Consider the following 19,050-nt stretch of genomic DNA (forward strand, 5'->3'; position numbering starts at 1 on the left):
ATATCTTCCCGATAATTTTTTAAGCATTCTCAATATCATATGGGTTTTGGTTCTGGTCGAGTGATGTCCACATAATACTTGATGAAATTATATTGTTAACTTCATTGCTTATTCCTCTATAACACCCCTGGTAATAAATCCATCGTGGTGTTTCCACCTAAGTCTATGGTCAATAAAAAAAATGCATGTATTCCTTTAGCCTCAAATCCCTATTTTTACGACTCAGAAGATTCATGGGAGCTATGAGTTTCTTCAAATGTTATTTGATGTCTCTCTACCAATCAAGATTTTCCACTTCTTCATAAATTGCACATACCATAACATATGGCTTTTCCTTCAAAGTAAGAGCTACTTCATTCCATTCGATCATTACCTGAGCTTATCATTTTCCTTTGATTAATTTGGTGGGCCTAGATTATAGTTCTTATTATTGTATCTTTGACGCCCACTTTTCGTTAATTCCTAAGCAATCATGTTGAGACAAAATTTATTTAATAGTTGGATGTGGAAAATAAACAATTGCGTTGTTATAACCAATGTAAGTGCAAAAGTGTTTGAGTGATTTGACCAATTATAAGCCTACTTTTTCCATGATGGCATATTTCAATTCCGCATCCCTAAGCATTTTTCTTGTGAAGTCTATAGGTTTATCTTCACCCTATTAATTTCTTTAAAGAAGTAAACTTGCAACAGTATCGTTAGAAATAAAAGGAAAAAGTATAAAATCTTTAGAGTAATTAGGGCTTTCCAAAACTAGAAACCTTACAATAGTTTCTTTAATAGCTTTGAATGTTTCCCTACAACTTCCATCCCATTTCTAATCAACGTACTTATTTTTTAACTTATTTCTATGGGCTTTGTGTACTCAACAAAATTTGGGATGAGCCTTTTGATAAAGTTTATCTTGCTAAAAAAAGTTTGAAGTACCTTTTTACATCTAGGTGGAGTGATCTCCTTGATCCCTTTAATTTTCTTTGGATTCACCTTTACACTTTATTTGGAAACAATGTGCCCTAGAAGATTTCCCTCTATATCACCAAGGATTTTCTTCTGTAACCTACCACCTCCCACATTTACCCACTTTCACTGGTTTTCCTGGGGTAAACATGAGCTGAGGGTCACTATGATAAGACTCAACCTCCTAAATGACCTTAAGGAAATGGAATAAACAACTTAAGACCTTACTAACTTCCCTCAGGTGCTACAGGACCTCCAGGAGCAACCCAACCCCTCTAGGTGTCCAACCCCTAAGATGACTCTCTTTTTCACTATACTAGAGCCCCAGACACTCACTTTCCAAGGCATGCAAGCAATTTTAGCCTCTAGTCTCACTAATAATCCTACCTCCATGCAACTGGGACTCAAGCATCTGCCCAAAACTCAGTGAAACTTACAAAGATGACAAGTCACATAAAAACAAATATTATGAACCAAAACTTGAACCAAGCCTTGACCTCACCTCTCCCAACCGGGACTAGCATTCTATCAAACACATGGTGAACATGCAACCTACAGGTCATGAATGAAAATCAAAAGATAATGAGTCTGAAAACTTATCTGAGGATAAACAAGAAGGAACAATTCCTTCTCACAATAGTTGTCATAAAAACAATTAGGTCTTACATTCATTATCCAAATATTCATTAGTAGAATTGTGTTAAGAGACATACTTAGATCTATTAATTAACCATGCTTATAACCAACATATAACCAGATAAGTAACAATGAGAGAATAGCCATTAAATCCACATAACAACAAATACATTCATTCATAAAAATCAATAGGAACTTAGCTCTTATTAGCCATATGTAAAAACCAACCAAGTCAGGGAATTCCACATACCACCCAACCATAGATTGGGCTGAACCAAATCTTTCTTTCAACCAATCACCCTGATGAGGAACTCAAAGTTTGCCCAAAAAGCAAAGTTGTCAGAATGGTGTGGAACCTAAACGAATGCGTAATTCTCATCGTCCTAAATCCATCGCAACTCGTTTCATGCAAAAAAAACAGTGTATTGTCCCATAAACGTGATCTATTCATTTTCCCAAACAGGGAAATTTGGTGCAGGAGTTGGATGTTGACTCGGCATCTATATAGCCTGTTAACACCCAGGTTGTTCCCTTTGACTCCCAAGGGAATACGGCCGGGGTAACCACTAACCAAGCTTTGGATTACAGGTTCTAGCCTGCCTGTAACCAGAGAGGGCTCTCTCTATTAGATTTAACTTTGTTTTGTGAAGATTTTAGGCTAGTTATGATGCAAGTTTTGTTTGAAGTTTTGGTTGTGTACTGTTGTTCTGAGAAGGGCATGAAAGCTTCAAAGAGATTTTAGTCCATTGGGCATATGGAGTCCAAGATTGAAGAAAGCCTTGGTGCCTGTGATGAAGAAAGATTTACCGCAGAGCTAGATAGCTATTTATGACACATATTTTGATTTTGGAAAGGGAACAGTAAGAAATACTGAAATAAACCAGGAAAGGCAGCATAGAATTCTTTCACAGTGTAATCAGTAAGTTGAATAACAGGTTCCACTCAGTAGCATACTAGAATTACTGAACAGATACTGTCACGGATTTAGAGTGAGTTGGAGCATTTAAGAATTCCAACCAAACAAACCAAAAGTTGAAGAAAACATTTATAACAAGAAAGATTGAATTCAGGGTGTCTCCATGGACAAGTCCTGAGCTATTCTTTTTCTTTCTTGCTAAGTTCAGATAACATATATCACATAGAGATTAAACAGAAGATGAAACATAAACACAGTTAGGAAATACTTATTGTATCACGCTATAACACCAGAATTTTGCAGCAGTCAGTAGTTTCAACACAGCACGCATCAGCTAACCCAATTTTGGAAACCAACAGCTTCTTTGTATTATATTTCTCTGAAAAGTATACAGCCGAGTTCTCTCTTGAATCACTGAAGTCACAACAACCCCCAAAAGAGTTGCGCAAGGGTGAATATATACAAAATATCATAAAAAAATCTGAAGTATCAGTTATTGAGCAATAATTTCTTCCTACCAACTTTACAAAAATAGTGGTTACAGATTTTAATGCCTCTGGCATAGGTACAGAACAGCTGTCTGTTGTTTATCATATTTATTTGAATTTTGGGCCCATGGGCCGGCTGAGCTTTTCCCCGACGGTTCCCGCTGGCTTATGCCTTTTTGTTGACACGTCATGGCACGGTCACCTTTCAAATTGCTGATCTGTAGTCTCCAGGCCGTGACTGCTGATCTGTAATCTCCTAAACTGCTTGCTGGTTGCTGTGGGATGCTTTTAATCTAAATATTCAATTTAATCAAAGCAGAGTCCTGATCATATTCATCCACCATTCATCTGTAGGCATTTGGTGTCTCTGCATCTTGTGTAATGTTTCATCAGCATCTGTATATTTGAAGTAATTAGGGGGTACTACAAACAGATGATTGATTTCATGTTCTATATAAAACAGATTTTATAGTTTATCATACAATTCTTGTCCTGTAGGTGGCCCAGTTCCCTCTGAAGTGCTAGATGAAGCAATCAACTGATCAGTGATGTAGTTGTTGACTCTTTTTACATATTGCTCATGTGCAATAGCCTTCCTGCACTGTTTACTAAACTGGGGAGTCCCCTGTCATATAATGTTGTGACCTTGGCACCAAAAGTATTTACCTCTGCTTGAATATCCTGACATTTTCTTTCTAGTGCCTGTACATAGTTTCTGAGGGTGAGAACCCTTTTGATCAGCAAAATTGTATCAGTTCTATCTCTAATACCCATGGTTGTTAGCTGTATGCCAGTTCTGTTGTTCAACACATTAATCATTCGTAGCTACATCTAGCATACTTCCTAGAGAAGCTCTGGCTCTTTCATTTTCTGCATAAGCCCTGCCCAGCAAATCCATTTGCTCATGGATGGTCTCTATATATTGCCATTGGTCTGTGATTGATTGACCAATCTTTAGCCATATGATTTTCTTGAGCTCCGTTATTGCTTTGCCCATGGTCATCTCTTTCTCAAGCTCTTTGATTTTTCTTTCCAGGGTCTTTGCTTCCCTTGTCTTTTCTGCCACCTGTTGCTTAGATTTATCATATTTTTCTTCTATCTGGGCCAGCTTTTCCTTGGCATCCTTCAGCTCATTCATCTGGGTTTCAAGAGCTTGCAGCTCTTTCATCATTTCCTGCATGCTAAGGCCTGGAGATTGCTCTGTCGTTGCTTCTTTTTCTGAGGCCAGGGGGTTAGATGTTGAAGTATCTGCCTCTGCTGTTTGTACAAGGGGTGGCCTTATGATCTGAGGAGGATCCTCAAGATTTATCACTGGTGGAGGAGGCTAAGGAATCTGTTCTCCTTCTTTTTGCTTCAGGGCTGCCTCTAATGCACCCTCTGTTTCTATTAGTCTCTTGTGTAGGGTCAGCAACATGGCCACTACATCTTCATCTTTTTTCTTTTGAGCAACACCTTCTGTTTGAGGGTGAAGGGTTGCTGGAAATTTGACTATCTTCCTCAAAGCCGCTATATCTTCCTCTTTCTTCTTCATCAAAGCTTGCACAGCTTTGGGATCACTTGGGTCATGCCCAAGATCAATAATAATGTCTTCCAAAGACTTTATCCTGTTGTCTTTGGCCTGAGAGGAGGCCTTTTCCAACTCCAATTGTGCAGTGGTATTATTCAAAGAATTTTGCAATCTATAAGTTAACAATGTTTTATCTGCCAGAGTAGCATACACCATCTCACCCGTTTGTTTATGCAGCTCAATTTGGTCCATTGGGTGGATGTCCTTTGCAAATATTTCCAAGTTTGTCCTTATGTAGTCTGCGGCTGACTATGGCTGTAGCATAGTAGGCATAAAGTGGCTCATGGTCATTTTTCCTTCAGCGATATCATATGCTAACATAAGCCTCTGCTGGTTGGTGGGAGCCATCTTAAGCAAGTGATTGTAGAGTTGCAACCTCATTGGTTCATTCCTAGCCTTAATGTCTATGAATTTTTTCTTGAGGCTAGATTCTGCTTTTCTTTGTTGTCCTGAGGAGCTGACCTCTCCTCCCAGTGGTCTTTGCTGTTCCTGCTGAAAGGAACTTGCTGATGCCTCAGTACTTGGGGGGGCCATACCCATGGATGGACCAACAGGCATCTCTTCCTCTGAGAAGGGATTAAGCCTTTGTCTTTTCTCCCCTTGTTGGCTTGCTGATGTGGTGGGGGGAGTGTCTTCTTGTCTATCTCTCTTTTTTCCCCTCTCTTCATTGATGGGAGTTTGGAGCACAGAAGTTTCCACTGCTGTATTTTGTGCTTGGGGCTCCTTTTCTTGAGCCTGTTGCTCTGTAGGTCCAGGGGCTTCTGCCATTTCTTCCTGCTGCTCAGGCTGATCCTCTTGCTGTCCTTCAGGGGGTGGCTTCTCCTGCTCTTTTCCTTTTTCTCTAACTCAACTTACTGCTTGTATGGTAGTCTGGGCTACCTTTTGTGGAGTTGTAGATGATGAAGCAGCTGCTCCAACTTGAGTGCTGGGGAGAGAGAAGACCTGTGCACAATGTTCCAAGTCAGCCTCCTTTTCAATGTTTTTAGCAGCTCTTTGTGCTAACTCTTCTCTAGTGGTTGCTTCCTCTAAGGTACCTTCTTTCCATATCAATTGATTGGCATATTTTTCAATATGTGGCAACCTGAGGTGATCATAACTAGCCAATCTATATTTGACCCTTCTAAGGCTGATGAAATGATTGGGATCATAGGGTACCCAAGGGAAACTGGTTTGCAACCCAAGGCTCTTTAATATGTTGTTTGCCTCTTGCCAGGTCTCTTCCCTTTTGTTGTAAATAAATGGACCTAGCTGGTTTTTTACCTTTAGCTGTGCTTTCTTGTTCTTGTTGTGGAAATGGACCATATTAGCATTTCCAAACTGCCTGAAATACTCTAAGGCAAACAGTCTCATGGGGACATATCTTGGCAGCCTGTATGGGGCTAGCTCACACCCATATACCCTTATTACTATATGGTTTTGGTAAAAGTACCAATCCCCAATGTTGTAGACTTTTGAGAGCTGGAGAACCCTCTGCATCTGATCTGTTAATTTGGGAGGAGGTGAGCTCAATAGCAAGGACATGGCTGGATGAATGAAAAGGTCTATGAATTCGTAGTAATTATAGGGTGAAAAAGACACACTATGGAAGATGGAAGACCAAAACACCACAGACCTTTGATTTCCTTGTGCATCTAATCTTTTGACAGGAAAAGGGAACTGGTCATGCTGATTAAATAGGAGCAAATGGTAAATGTAGGAAGTGTATCTGAACACCCTCTCCCTACCCAAATTCATCAATTGTTCATGCATATTGTTGGCAATGTATGTAGCATAATCATAGCAGACTGAAGGAGGCTTTCCGGGAGAAAATATGGCCATCAAAACCAGAACAGTCTCATCTACATATTCAGTTGAATTGTACTCCAAGATATAACTTATCATGTCCACCATATCCCTGCCCAACTCATTGAGATACACATGAGAGATAGGAGGAGACCTTATAGATTGAGAGCCTGATTTAAGGAATAACTGATTGATCTTAGTGATTTGGGCATTGGACAGCTTGCCCCCTTGTTCTATCAAGTTGAACATGGATAAAGGAGTCAGTTTCTTTGTAGTATGGAAGTGAAACATTTGCCTTATGGCCTCAGGGGTGATATGGAACAAAACTGAGCCTGAAGGATTAAGTACAGCCCTCTGAGTTGGGTCATAATTGGCAGAGCATTGGTGGATCAGGTCTGGGAATACATTGACCTGAGGAAGCCTAAAAATGGGAAGGAAGGAGTCCCAAATACCCAGGATGTCAATTTCATTCATATGTTTTGCTTTCAGCTCATTGAGTAAATGAATTTGATATTTGCTTTGCATTAAAACTGTCTCCATCATCTGGTAATCCCTATCTACCAGGGCCTCCCATTCCAGCTCCCTATGCAGGGCATTTAAAGGGGCAACATTCAAAGCCACCGGTATTTCCATGGTCAGAATGTGTTTTTAATACAATTTATGACCAACTTCGGGCAAATGCAATTCTGCGCAACAGTTTTAGGTAAACTTGCAGGTTTACGGTCTTTTTAAGGATAATTGAAGTGAAATTGGGCACAATTGGCCGGTGTAAGAGTAATTGACTTGTTTACAAGGCGTTGCAGGTCAAATTCTCCAACGAAAATGGCAATTCACAGGTTTCTAGCAAATGCAGGACGGAACAGAATAAGCAGGCAGAGAATATGGTAAGTACCTGGTCGTGGAGCGACAGCAGCACTCGGTTGAAGTCAATTTGGAGGTGGTAGCAACTGTGGAGTGACTTTCAGTAGGTTGGCGACGGCAATGGACGTAAAATACATGCAGAAGGCAGAGTCTTGTTTTGCGAAAAAGTGCGAAAAAACGATGAATTTCGGCCAAATATGGGAAATTTTGGCTTTGGCGCGCTTTTTTCGGATGACGTCAGCATGATGTCATCGGGTGGGGTCAAGTACGAAAGGGTGATGTGGCGGTCTGTGAGTGGTCCTCGAGGACTGCTGAGGTGGCGGACAGCTCGGATCCATGGCGGGCGGGGCGGCGATGCGATGGTGAGTTGGCATGACGTGGACGTGACGTGGAAGTGACGTTGGCATGACGGGGTAAGCGGTATACGGAAGGCGGTAAGTGGTTTGATCGGACCGCTCTGGATACAGTCGTGGTATTGTCAGAGGGTGGCCCGATCTAATAGTTTTGAGACACGCGTCCTTGCCCATACGTCAGCCTACGTCAAATTTCGGGACGTAAAGGGGGGACGTTGGGGCCGTTCCAAAATGGCAGAGAGCCGTCGGATGGGAAAGCCCAGATCCGACGGCTGGCGGGAGGCCAAGATAATAGGACGATACGGACGGGCGGCCAGATTAAATAAATAATATTTATTAATATTTGCGCCCGACGGAACTTTAGGATTTGATGGAAATGTGGGTTTTTCAGCGTTACGGGTAAAAATGGGTTAAAGAGGTTTATTTACAAAATGATGATATGGCTATTAAACCAAGCGGGCCTCGGTTTAATCCCAGTATTTAACCTTTCGGCACCTTTTAACCACGCTCTAATGTTTTAGTGCTGAACCATTTAAAACCTTGCATAAAGCTATATTTCTTGGGAAAGGGGGATATATACAAATTTGGGGTTTTTATGTAGGATTACCATAGTAATAGGGGAAATGGGGATATAGGGAGTTAAATAGTAAGAAATTAGGAGTTAATATGAATGGAAGAGGTGGATGAGGGGATAAAACACTAAGTTTTATATGAAATCAACTTAGTTTAGGGAGTAGATCAAAATGAAAAGAATTTTACATAAGAAATGTGGCTCTTTATAAAACAAGAATCAACAAAAGAGTTTGATTTCTCCCATGAACCGAGGTAGTATTGGGATGTTAGCAAGGAAGGGGATTGGGGATGATTGGGAAGTTAGACATGCACCACTTGCTGCTACAACACTGCTGAATAGGAAGATCTGCACTGATACCATGTTTTTCCTTTGTTTAGGCCAGTGAAGGGACATAAATCATGCTTCTGCGACCCCATCTACCTACCCATTCCATTTCCTAACATTTTTTGTTACTTCAAGGAGGGTGCATTTACACTTGCAAACCCTCATGTGCCTTTTCTTTTTCTTTGGCTTTTTCTTTTGATTTTCTATCTAAGGCTAGCCTTATCACTTCCAAGGCCCCAGATTAAACAGTTGGGAACCTTCATTCTCTACCTAACTACTAGTCTGCCAAGATTAAACAGTTTGGACAGACTTCTTTCTCTATTCTATAACAAAAAATTGAAACATGGCATGATCCAGCTTAGGCTGTTGGATCACCCATCCAAAATTGGGGCAACATCAAGCTATGTACAAAATGCTTCTTCATAGAAATATGAGATCTTTGCATCACCAAAGCAGAGCATATTTGGAATTTCCTTGCCAATCATGAAAGATGAAACCTATTGGTATAGGTAGATAACAGTGGCTCCACTTGGGGATGGTTTTTCCACTTGAAAGACCAAGAACAGCAGGTCAGAATGCCTTGGCCCTTGACTTCTTTATCAAAACTTGGAGTTTTCCTTCTTGAATTTTCAAAACTGGACCATTTCCACATTGGTAGATCTCTGAACTGAATAGCCTTTTGCTGATTGCTTACAAAACTTGGGAAGCTGCAGTATTTATATGTTAACAAAAATAATATATACACCTGATAATGTACAAGGGAGAATCAAGCTACATACATGGAAAATAGTCAAAATAGTGCTTTAACATCCTGCCATTCACAGGACCCTCATCCAAATCAGTACCATCAAGATTTTTGAGGAAGTAGGTATTGTTTCCTTGCACTGCTTGAATAACAAATGGTCCTCTCCAAAGGGAATCAAATTTTCCATGTTTTCCTTTATCTTCCCTTCTTGAATCCCACTTGAGCACTTTGTCACCAATGACAAAATCTTCGGCTTTGGTCCTTCTATCAAAGGCTTTCTTTAGTTTCTCTTGTAGAACCTGAACTCTGTTATAAACTTGGTCTCTGGTTTGCTGCAAACATATTATTTGATTGATTCTTCTTTGCATGTCATTGGGTTCAGCTTGACTTTCTTGAAGTAATTTCATGACAGGAACCCCTAAAGATGAGGGGAACTTGGCTTCTAATCCATAGACTAACTCATATGGGCTGACCCCAATGGATCTCTTGGTTGTTAGCCTATCTGCCCATAAAGCATTTACAAGCTTCTTATGCCAATTTTTCTTATTCTCTTCCAATACCTTCTTAATGATGTTGATGAGACTTTTGTTTGATGATTCAGCCAAACCATTACCTCGAGGGTAGTATGTTGTGGAGTGACCCAAAGTGATATGGAATTTGTGGCAAAAGTTGACCATTTTCTTGGATCTGAAAGCAACAGCATTATATGTTATTATCTTGTCAGGACAACCAAATCTAGACAGAATGTTGTTCTCAAGGAACTGAATGATAGTTGAATCATTTGCTTGTCTACATGGGACAGCCTCGATCCATTTGGTGAAGTAATATGTGGCTGTGAGGATCCATCTATGCTGGCCTGAAGATGAAGGATGAATCTCTCCAATAAAATCTAGGCCCCATTGCTGGAAGGGCTTCTCTGTTGCAATAGGCCTCAAAGGAAGTGGCAGTAATTTTCTCTTTCCCTCAAATATTTGACACTTGTGACATGAAGTTGCAAATTTTTTAACATCAGAGAAAACAGTGGGCCAATAGTAACCTGCCCTCAATATCTTATCCACAGTGGACTTCCAGTACAAATGTCCACCACAATCACCTGCATGAAATTCTTTCATAACATTGCTTGTTTCATCCATAGTTAGACAATTCAACAAGATACCTTCATGATTTTTCCAAAATAATTTACCATCTATAACACAAAATTTTGAAGCTCTCATTTTTAGAAATCTAGATTTGGTTCTGGACAATCCTGGGGGAGCACACAGGTTTTGCAATATATAACAGATATCAGAATACCACAGGGATTGTTCAAAGGCTACATTGATCTTTGGAGTCGCCAGCTCCGGTTCATTGTCCAGTTGATTTATATCTAAGGCTTGGAAATTAGCTTCAGACATTAGTTTAGCCAAACCTTGCCCTTTTATTAGTTTTGTAGGTCTTATTTCAATGTCAAATTCTAAAATGTTTGCAATCCATTTACCCCTTCTGCCCTCTAAATTTTCTTGAGTCAAAATGTCTTTGACAATGGCATTTGGTACGTAGGCAATGACATGAGAGTATAGGATGTAAATTCTGAAATCTTTGATGGCCTTGACCAAAGCATAAGCTTGTTTTTCCATGATCTGATATTTCAGAGGAGCATCTCTAAGGGCTCTGCTAAAGAAAGCAATAGGTTTTTCATTCCCTTGATCATCTTTTTGCAACAAGACAGCAGCAATAGTATGCTGAGAGGCAAAGGAAAAGATGATGAAGTCTCTATCAAATTGAGGATTTGTTAAGACTGGAGTTTGGGTAAGGGCTAGTTTGATGCCTTCAAAAGCTTGATTTTCCTCTACAGTCCATTTCACCTTAGAATCCTTTTTTAGCATGTTGTTGAGCAATCTGATCAATTCTGCTAAGTTTGGGATAAATCTCCTTAGGAAGTTGATCTTTCCCAAGAAGGCTTGCAACTCTTTGATATTTCTTGGATGAGGCATTTGTAGGATGGCCTGTATTCTGTCTGGATCAATCCTAATGCCATCCTTTGAGATGATATGACCCAATAGCTTACCTTCTTCCAAACCAAATAGAGATTTTTTAGGATTTAAGGAAATGCCATATTTCCTACATATTATGAATATTTGTCTCAAATGTTTCAAATGTTCTTGGTCAGATTTTGAAAAAGGTGTAAGGTCATCTAGGTAAACAACTAAAAAGTCATGAATCTCTTTGGCAAAAGCAATATCCATTGCTCTCTGAAATGTAGCTCCTGCATTTTTCAATCCAAAAGGCATTTTGACATATTTGAAGGTTCCCCATGGGGTTGTAAATGTTGTTTTATCCTGATCATCAGGGTGGACAAGGATCTGATTAAATCCTGAGAATCCGTCAAGTAATGAGATTCTTGAAGCCCCCACCACTCTTTGGAGAATGTGATCCATTTTGGGCAAGGGATAATTGTCTTTGAGGGAAACTTGATTCAAATTCCTTAAATCAACACAAAGCCTAATTTCACCAGTTTTCTTTCTTGTAGGGACCAAATTTGAAATCCAATCAAAAAACCTGATTGGAGCTATGATACCTGCTTTAAACATTTTTTGTACCTCTTTCTCCATTGATGGGAGAAGCATAGGGTTGATTCTCCTTAATTTTTGTTTGAATGGCTTTTGATTTGGCTTGAGAGGGATGGTGTGTTGAATGACAGAGGTGTCATAGGATTTTAAATCCTCATAACTCCATGCAAACACATCTTGGAACTCTTTAAAAAGGTCAACATACTTGGGCTTCTGGTCAGGAGGTAAAGATGCAGACAGTTTTATTATCTTGGGTTCCTCAGTAGTTCCAATGTTGCATTCTTCTATGGCAGTATTAAGGGGTTGCATTTTTGGTTTCCAAGGAATATCATTGGAATCAAAAATGTCCTCTAAAGGAGTTAAGCCTGTTGGTAGAAAATTGTCCTTTAGTTGTATAACTTCGGCTTCAACATCAGCTATTTCATCAAAACTAATTTGCTTGAGTTTTTGTATATTTTCCTTGTCAAAAGTTGTTGGATGAAGCATTTGGTTTGCTGTTTTGAGTGAAATAGTAGTTTGGTACTGTTCATCTAGTGGTTGTGAGTCTTTCACAGCATCAACATCAATGTTTAAACCTGAAAATTCTTGCTGCATAGTCAAAAAATTATTTATCTGTGTGTCATCCTCAAACACTTGCCAATCTTTGACATTGTTTGGGACAGAAGGTCTGTGTTTTATCTCAGCTGTAAAACAATGGTTGGGATCAAAAGGTAATTTGCAAGTACTAGCGAATGTGGCTAAGCTGTGTGCGTGAAGGTTGTGTGTCCTTGATATTTTGGTGATTTGAAATTCAGTGAAGGAATTGAGTATTTCAGCAGCAGCAGACCTGTATGTTCTCAGTCTTTTATCATTTGTGACAAAGTTGCCTTTTATTTGTTGGATAATAAGGTCTGAATCTCCCAAGATTGAAACCTTTGTGGCCTGTAAGGATTTTACCAGTTTGAGGCCTAGTAAAAGAGCTTCATACTCTGCCATATTGTTAGTACATCTGAAATTAAGCCTATAAGCTCGGCCTTCTGCATGATTGTTTTGTTTGTTATGAACCCATACTCCTGCCCCTGCCCCTAATTTATTGACTGATCCATCAAACTCAAGAAACCAAAGGATTTCTTGATCTAGGGGAGGGTTAGCAGTCTCTTTAGGACTTGGGATTGAAATCTGAAGGTCCTGTTTATCATCTGGTTTGTATTCTAGAACAGCTTTCTCAATCGATTGCTTGCTCTGAGTTTCTTGGAAATCTGATTGCTCATTTGTATACAGGTCTTGTTTAGGTGTGATAGATTGGTCATCATTTGTAGGGCCTGTATTATCATTGAACAGAATGAAAGAGTCCATGTCAGAATGGACTGCATATATGGGGAAGTTTTGAGGTTTTTCTTCACTACTCACCATGTATTTCATGAGTGTTTCTCTGTATAACCTCTTTGGTTGCCCGAAGACAGAGATGGTGGCATAGGACATGTCTAATTGTAGGGAGCCTTGGAGTTTAGCACCCCATGATCTTGACAACAACATTCCATATTTAGGTGGTATATCAGCAACCACCACATCCATTAAAATTGTTTTATTTGGGTATTGAACAAGGGAAACACACAAATCTTTTATCAGGCCTAGGCATTTGACTTGGCTGGAGTCAAATGAATATAGATCCTTATATGGTCTTGTGATGTCTAGATTCAGTCTCTCCATCACTGATTTTGGCATGAGGTTATGGGATGCGCCTGAATCAAACATTGCATTGTGTAATATTTTATCATGAATATGTAAGCTGACATAAAAAGGTAAAACTCCAGCACTTACTGTTTTCCCATCAACTTCTGGACCGAAAAGTAACTCAGGTGTATCATCCATTACATTGACATCATCTTTGTTGTGATTGAGTTGAAGGGATTTTCTGATTTGTTGTTTGTAAGTGTCATGTTTAGCTAGCTCTGAAAGAGGAATAGCTATCTTTAGTTTACCAATTTCAGCTTCTAAATCAAATGGTTTTTCTGATTGAATTTTGATATTTTGGTTTGCCATTCTTTCTTTATCAATTGACCTTTTAGAGTCATCCTCTTGGTTTCCTTCCTGATCTTGAGATTTATCTTTTTTACTCAACTGTTGAGAAGTGTTACTTGGATTATGTTGTAAAGGAGGTGTGCCCAGTGGTTGTTGATTTGAGGGATATTCTTCGGTTACATCTTCAACTGTCACTTCATTTGAAGGAGAATCTGTTTTGTCACTTGGATCTGCAATAGTGACTTTATCCTTTAACATTTTGGGTTGTTGTTTATCTTTTGTTTTCTCAGGCTGTGTCACATTTACAGTTCGGCTTCTCAATTTGTATTGTTTATGAACTTCAAACACTGCTGTGTCATAGCCTTGTTTGAAATCAAATGATTCACCTGATTTGGTTTGAAACTGATTGATATCATCATCCTCCTGATCTTCTTGGCTTAGGAAAACTTGCTGCTCATCATTTAAACCCATCAAATTAATGTGAGTATCATCCATTTGTTCTTTAGATGAGGATGCTTCAGCATAGTTTTCTTGGAAAGGGGGTCTAATGTCTTGTTCTGGGCTTGCCCTTCCAGCATTGGGATTTTGATTCCTTCTAAAATTTGGGTTTCTAACAGGATTATTATGTGGTCCCTCCCATGATGACTTCCTCTCAACTGAGTCTACTCTATCCCCTAGTCTCTGCATACCGGAGATTATTGCATCTAATTTCTGGTCCATGCCTGAAGGCTCCTCTTTGAAGGTAGTCTTTCTTTCAGTTTTGGCCCTATTTCTCTTAGCTATCAAGTTGGCTTCCACACTGACTGCTATATTTTGCATCTCGGCTAAAGTTCGGGGAGCTCTTTCTCTTAATTGGTATGCCATGTCTGAATCAAATCTGTCCGGAAAAGTGTATAAGGCTAGATCAGGTGGAGGTCTCAGGTTTTGGGGAATAGCATTGTAAATATTATTGAATCGGGCACAATAGTCCAGGACAGTTTCTTGGGGACCTCTTTTGATTGCATTGTACTCGGATAAAATGTGAAGTGGGTCCTTTTTCTTCTCCCATCTGTTTAGGAATGCTTGGTACAGCGCTTCTGGATCACCTATGGAATTTGCTTGGAGTGATCTAAACCATGTTCTTACATCCCCGGTTAGGCTTTGCACAAAGATTTTCATCCTAACAGCATCATCATCTATCTCATAGTTTTCAAAGTAGTCTTGCATTTTCTTAGTGTGCTGTGATGCTGCATAGGAGCCAGTACCATCAAAATATGATATTTTGGTTTGGTAGTCCTGAGGCATAGCCCCTGGATTGGCTGGTAACTGTAGGGGAGCATATCTATTAGCCATGTTTGGTGGGACAGCAAAAACGACAGGGACAACTGGGACAAATGGAGGGAAGGGGATAAGAGGGGTATGTGTAGTTAATGGAGGAGTGGAAAAAGCACCTTGTGAAGTGGACGAAGAACTAGGAGAGTGTGGAGCTAAAAGGTGGGGATGAAAGGAAACTTTAGCAGGGGTGGGAATATTACCTTGGAAACCTGTTTCTGGACTTGAATCTGATAAAGTTTCTTTTTCTAGTTGTTTTCTAAAGTTTTTTGAGATCAGATTTGGGTTATCAACCACAGGTAATGGATTTGGATCTGGATTAGACCTAGTGTGACGAGTCTTCTTCTTAGGCGCCAGCTTCTATGATTTGTCTATGGGGGATTTTCTGAGAAAGGTTAATCTTTGAAAAGGACCGATCAAGTATAGATCAACTGTATGGGACTTAAGACTGCATAAAGATTGACTGAGGCAGCTTTTATATACTCCTGCAAATGCAAAGCAAAGGCAGTTTCCAAGGCTGTCTGGCTGTGACTCAGACTTTATCTACAGTATTAAGCATCAAACAGAGATTTATGAAAATATTCAGGTCCCCAGTGGAGTCGCCATTTATGTTAACACCCAGGTTGTTCCCTTTGACTCCCAAGGGAATACGGCCGGGGTAACCACTAACCAAGCTTTGGATTACAGGTTCTAGCCTGCCTGTAACCAGAGAGGGCTCTCTCTATTAGATTTAACTTTGTTTTGTGAAGATTTTAGGCTAGTTATGATGCAAATTTTGTTTGAAGTTTTGGTTGTGTACTGTTGTTCTGAGAAGGGCATGAAAGCTTCAAAGAGATTTTAGTCCATTGGTCATATGGATTCCAAGATTGAAAAAAGCCTTGGTGCCTGTGATGAAGAAAGATTTACCGCAGAGCTGGATAGCTATTTATGACACATATTTTGATTTTGGAAAGGGAACAGCAAGAAATACTAACATAAACCAGGAAAGGCAGCATAGAATCCTTACACAGTGTAATCAGTAAGTTGAATAACAGGTTCCACTCAATAGCATACTAGAATTACTGAACAGATACTGTCACGGATTTAGAGTGAGTTGGAGCATTTATGATTTCCAACCAAACAAACCAAAAGTTGGAGAAAACATTTATAACAAGAAAGATTGAATTCAGGGTGTCTCATGGACAAGTCCTGAGCTATCCTTTTTCTTTCTCGCTAAGTTCAGATAACATATATCACATAGAGATTAAACAGAAGATGAAACATAAACACAGTTAGGAAATACTTATTGTATCACGCTATAACACCAGAATTTTGCAGCAGTCAGTAGTTTCAACACAGCACGCATCAGCTAACCCAATTTTGGAAACCAACAGCTTCTTTGTATTATATTTCTCTGAAAAGTATACAGCCGAGTTCTCTCTTGAATCACTGAAGTAACAACAACCCCCAAAAGAGCTGCGCGGGGGTGAATATATACAAAATATCATAAAAATATCTGAAGTATCAGTTATTGAGCAATAACTGCTTCCTACCAACTTTACAAAAATAGTGGTTACAGATTTTAATGCCTCTGGCATAGGTACACAACAGCTGTCTGTTGTTTATCAGATTTATTTGACTTTTGGGCCCATGGGCCGGCTGAGATTTTCCCCGACGGTTCCCGCTAGCTTATGCCTTTTTGTTGACACGTCATGGCACGGTCACCTTTCAAATTGTTGATCTGTAGTCTCCAGGCCGTGACTGCTGATCTGTAATCTCCTCAACTGCTTGCTGGTTGCTGTGGGATGCCTTTAATCTGAATATTCAATTTAATCAAAGCAGAGTCCTGATCATATTCGTCCACCATTCATCAGTAGGCATTTGGTGTCTCTGCATCTTGTGTAATGTTTCATCAGCATCTGTATATTTGAAGTAATTAGGGGGTACTGCAAACAGATGATTGATTTCATGTTCTATATAAAACAGATTTTCTAGTTTATCATACAATTCTTGTCCTGTAGGTGGCCCAGTTCCCTCTGAAGTGCTAGATGAAGCAATCAATTGATCAGTGATGTAGTTGTTGACTCTTTTTACATATTGCTCATGAGGCAATAGCCTTCCTGCGCTGTTTACTAAACTGGGGAGTCCCCTGTCATATAATGTTGTGACCTTGGCACCAAAAGTATTTACCTTTGCTTGAATATCCTGACATTTTCTTTCTAGTGCCTGTACATAGTTTCTGAGGGTGAGTACCCTTTTGATCAGCAAAATTGTAGCAGTTCTATCTCTGATACCCATGGTTGTTAGTTGTATGCCAGTTCTGTTGTTCAACACATTGATCATTCTAGTAGCTACATCTGGCATACTTCCTAGAGAAGCTCTGGCTCTTTGATTTTCTGCATAAGCCCTGCCCAGCAAATCCATTTGCTCATGGATGGTCCCTATATATTGCCATTGGTCTGTGATTGATTGACCAATCTTTAGCCATATGATTTTCTTGAGCTCCGTTATTGCTTTGCCCATGGGAATCTCTTTCTCAAGCTCTTTGATTTTTCTTTCCAAGGTCTTGGCTTCCCTTGTCTTTTCTACCACCTTTTGCTTAGATTTATCATATTTTTCTTCTATCTGGGCCAACTTTTCCATGGCATCCTTCAGCTCTTTCATCATTTCCTGCATGCTAAGGCCTGGAGCTTGCTCTGTCGCTGCTTCTTTTTCTGAGGCTAGGGGGTCAGATGTTGAAGTATCTGCCTCTGCTGTTTGTACAAGGGGTGGCCTTATGATCTGAGGAGGATCCTCAAGATTTATCACTGGTGGAGGAGGCTGAGGAATCTGTTCTCCTTCTTTTTGCTTCAGGGCTACCTCTAATGCACCCTTTGTTTCTATTAGTCTCTTGTGTAGGGTCAGCAACATGGCCACTACATCTTCAACTTTTTTCTTTTGAGCAACACCTTCTATTTGAGGGTGAAGGATTGTTGGAAATTTGACTATCTTCCTCAAAGCCGCTATATCTTCATATTTCTTCTTCATCAAAGCTTGCGCAGCTTTGGGATCACTTGGTTCATGCCCCAGATCAATAATAATGTCTTCCAAAGACTTTATCCTGTTGTCTTTGGCCTGAGAGGAGGCCTTTTCCAACTCCAATTGTGCAGTGGTATTATTCAAAGAATTCTGCAATCTATAAGTTAACAATGTTTTATCTGCCAGAGTAGCATACACCATCTCACCCGTTTGTTTATGCAGCTCAATTTGGTCCATTGGGTGGATGTCCTTTGCAAATATTTCCAAGTTTGTCCTTATGTAGTCTGCGGTTGACTGTGGTTGTAGCATAGTAGGCATAAAGTGGCTCATGGTCATCTTGCCTTCAGCGATATCATATGCTGACATAAGCCTCTGCTGGTTGGTGGGAGCCATCTTAAGCAAGTGATTGTAGAGCTGCAACCTCACTGGTTCATTCCTAGCCTTAATGTCTATGAATTGTTTCTTGATGCTAGATTCTGCTTTTCTTTGTTGTCCTGAGGAGCTGACCTCTCCTCCCAGTGGTCTTTGTTGTTCCTGCTGAAAGGAACTTGCTGATGCCTCAGTACTTGGGGGGCCCATACCCATGGATGGACCAACAGGCATCTCTTCCTCTGAGAAGGGATTAAGCCTTTGTCTTTTCTCCCCTTGTTGGCTTGCTGATGTGGTGGGGGGAGTGTCTTCTTGTCTACTTCTCTTTTTTCCCCTCTCTTCATTGATGGGAGTTTGGAGCACAGAAGTTTCCACTGCTGTATTTTGTTCTTCGGGCTCCTTTTCTTGAGCCTGTTTCTCTGTAGGTCCAGGGGCTTCTGCCATTTCTTCCTGCTGCTTAGGCTGATCCTCTTGTTGTCCTTCAGGGGGTGGCTGCTCCTGCTCTTTTCCTTTTTCTCTAACTGAACTTACTGCTTGTATGGTAGTCTGGGCTACCTTTTGTGGAGCTATAGATGATGAAGCAGCTGCTCCAACTTAAGTGCTGGGAAGAGAGAAGACCT

Source organism: Pinus tabuliformis, chromosome 4_2 (genome assembly GCF_031772625.1).
Source record: "Pinus tabuliformis cultivar Carrire ecotype Pingquan chromosome 4_2, CPIR1, whole genome shotgun sequence".
Classification (NCBI taxonomy): Eukaryota; Viridiplantae; Streptophyta; class Pinopsida; order Pinales; family Pinaceae; genus Pinus; species Pinus tabuliformis.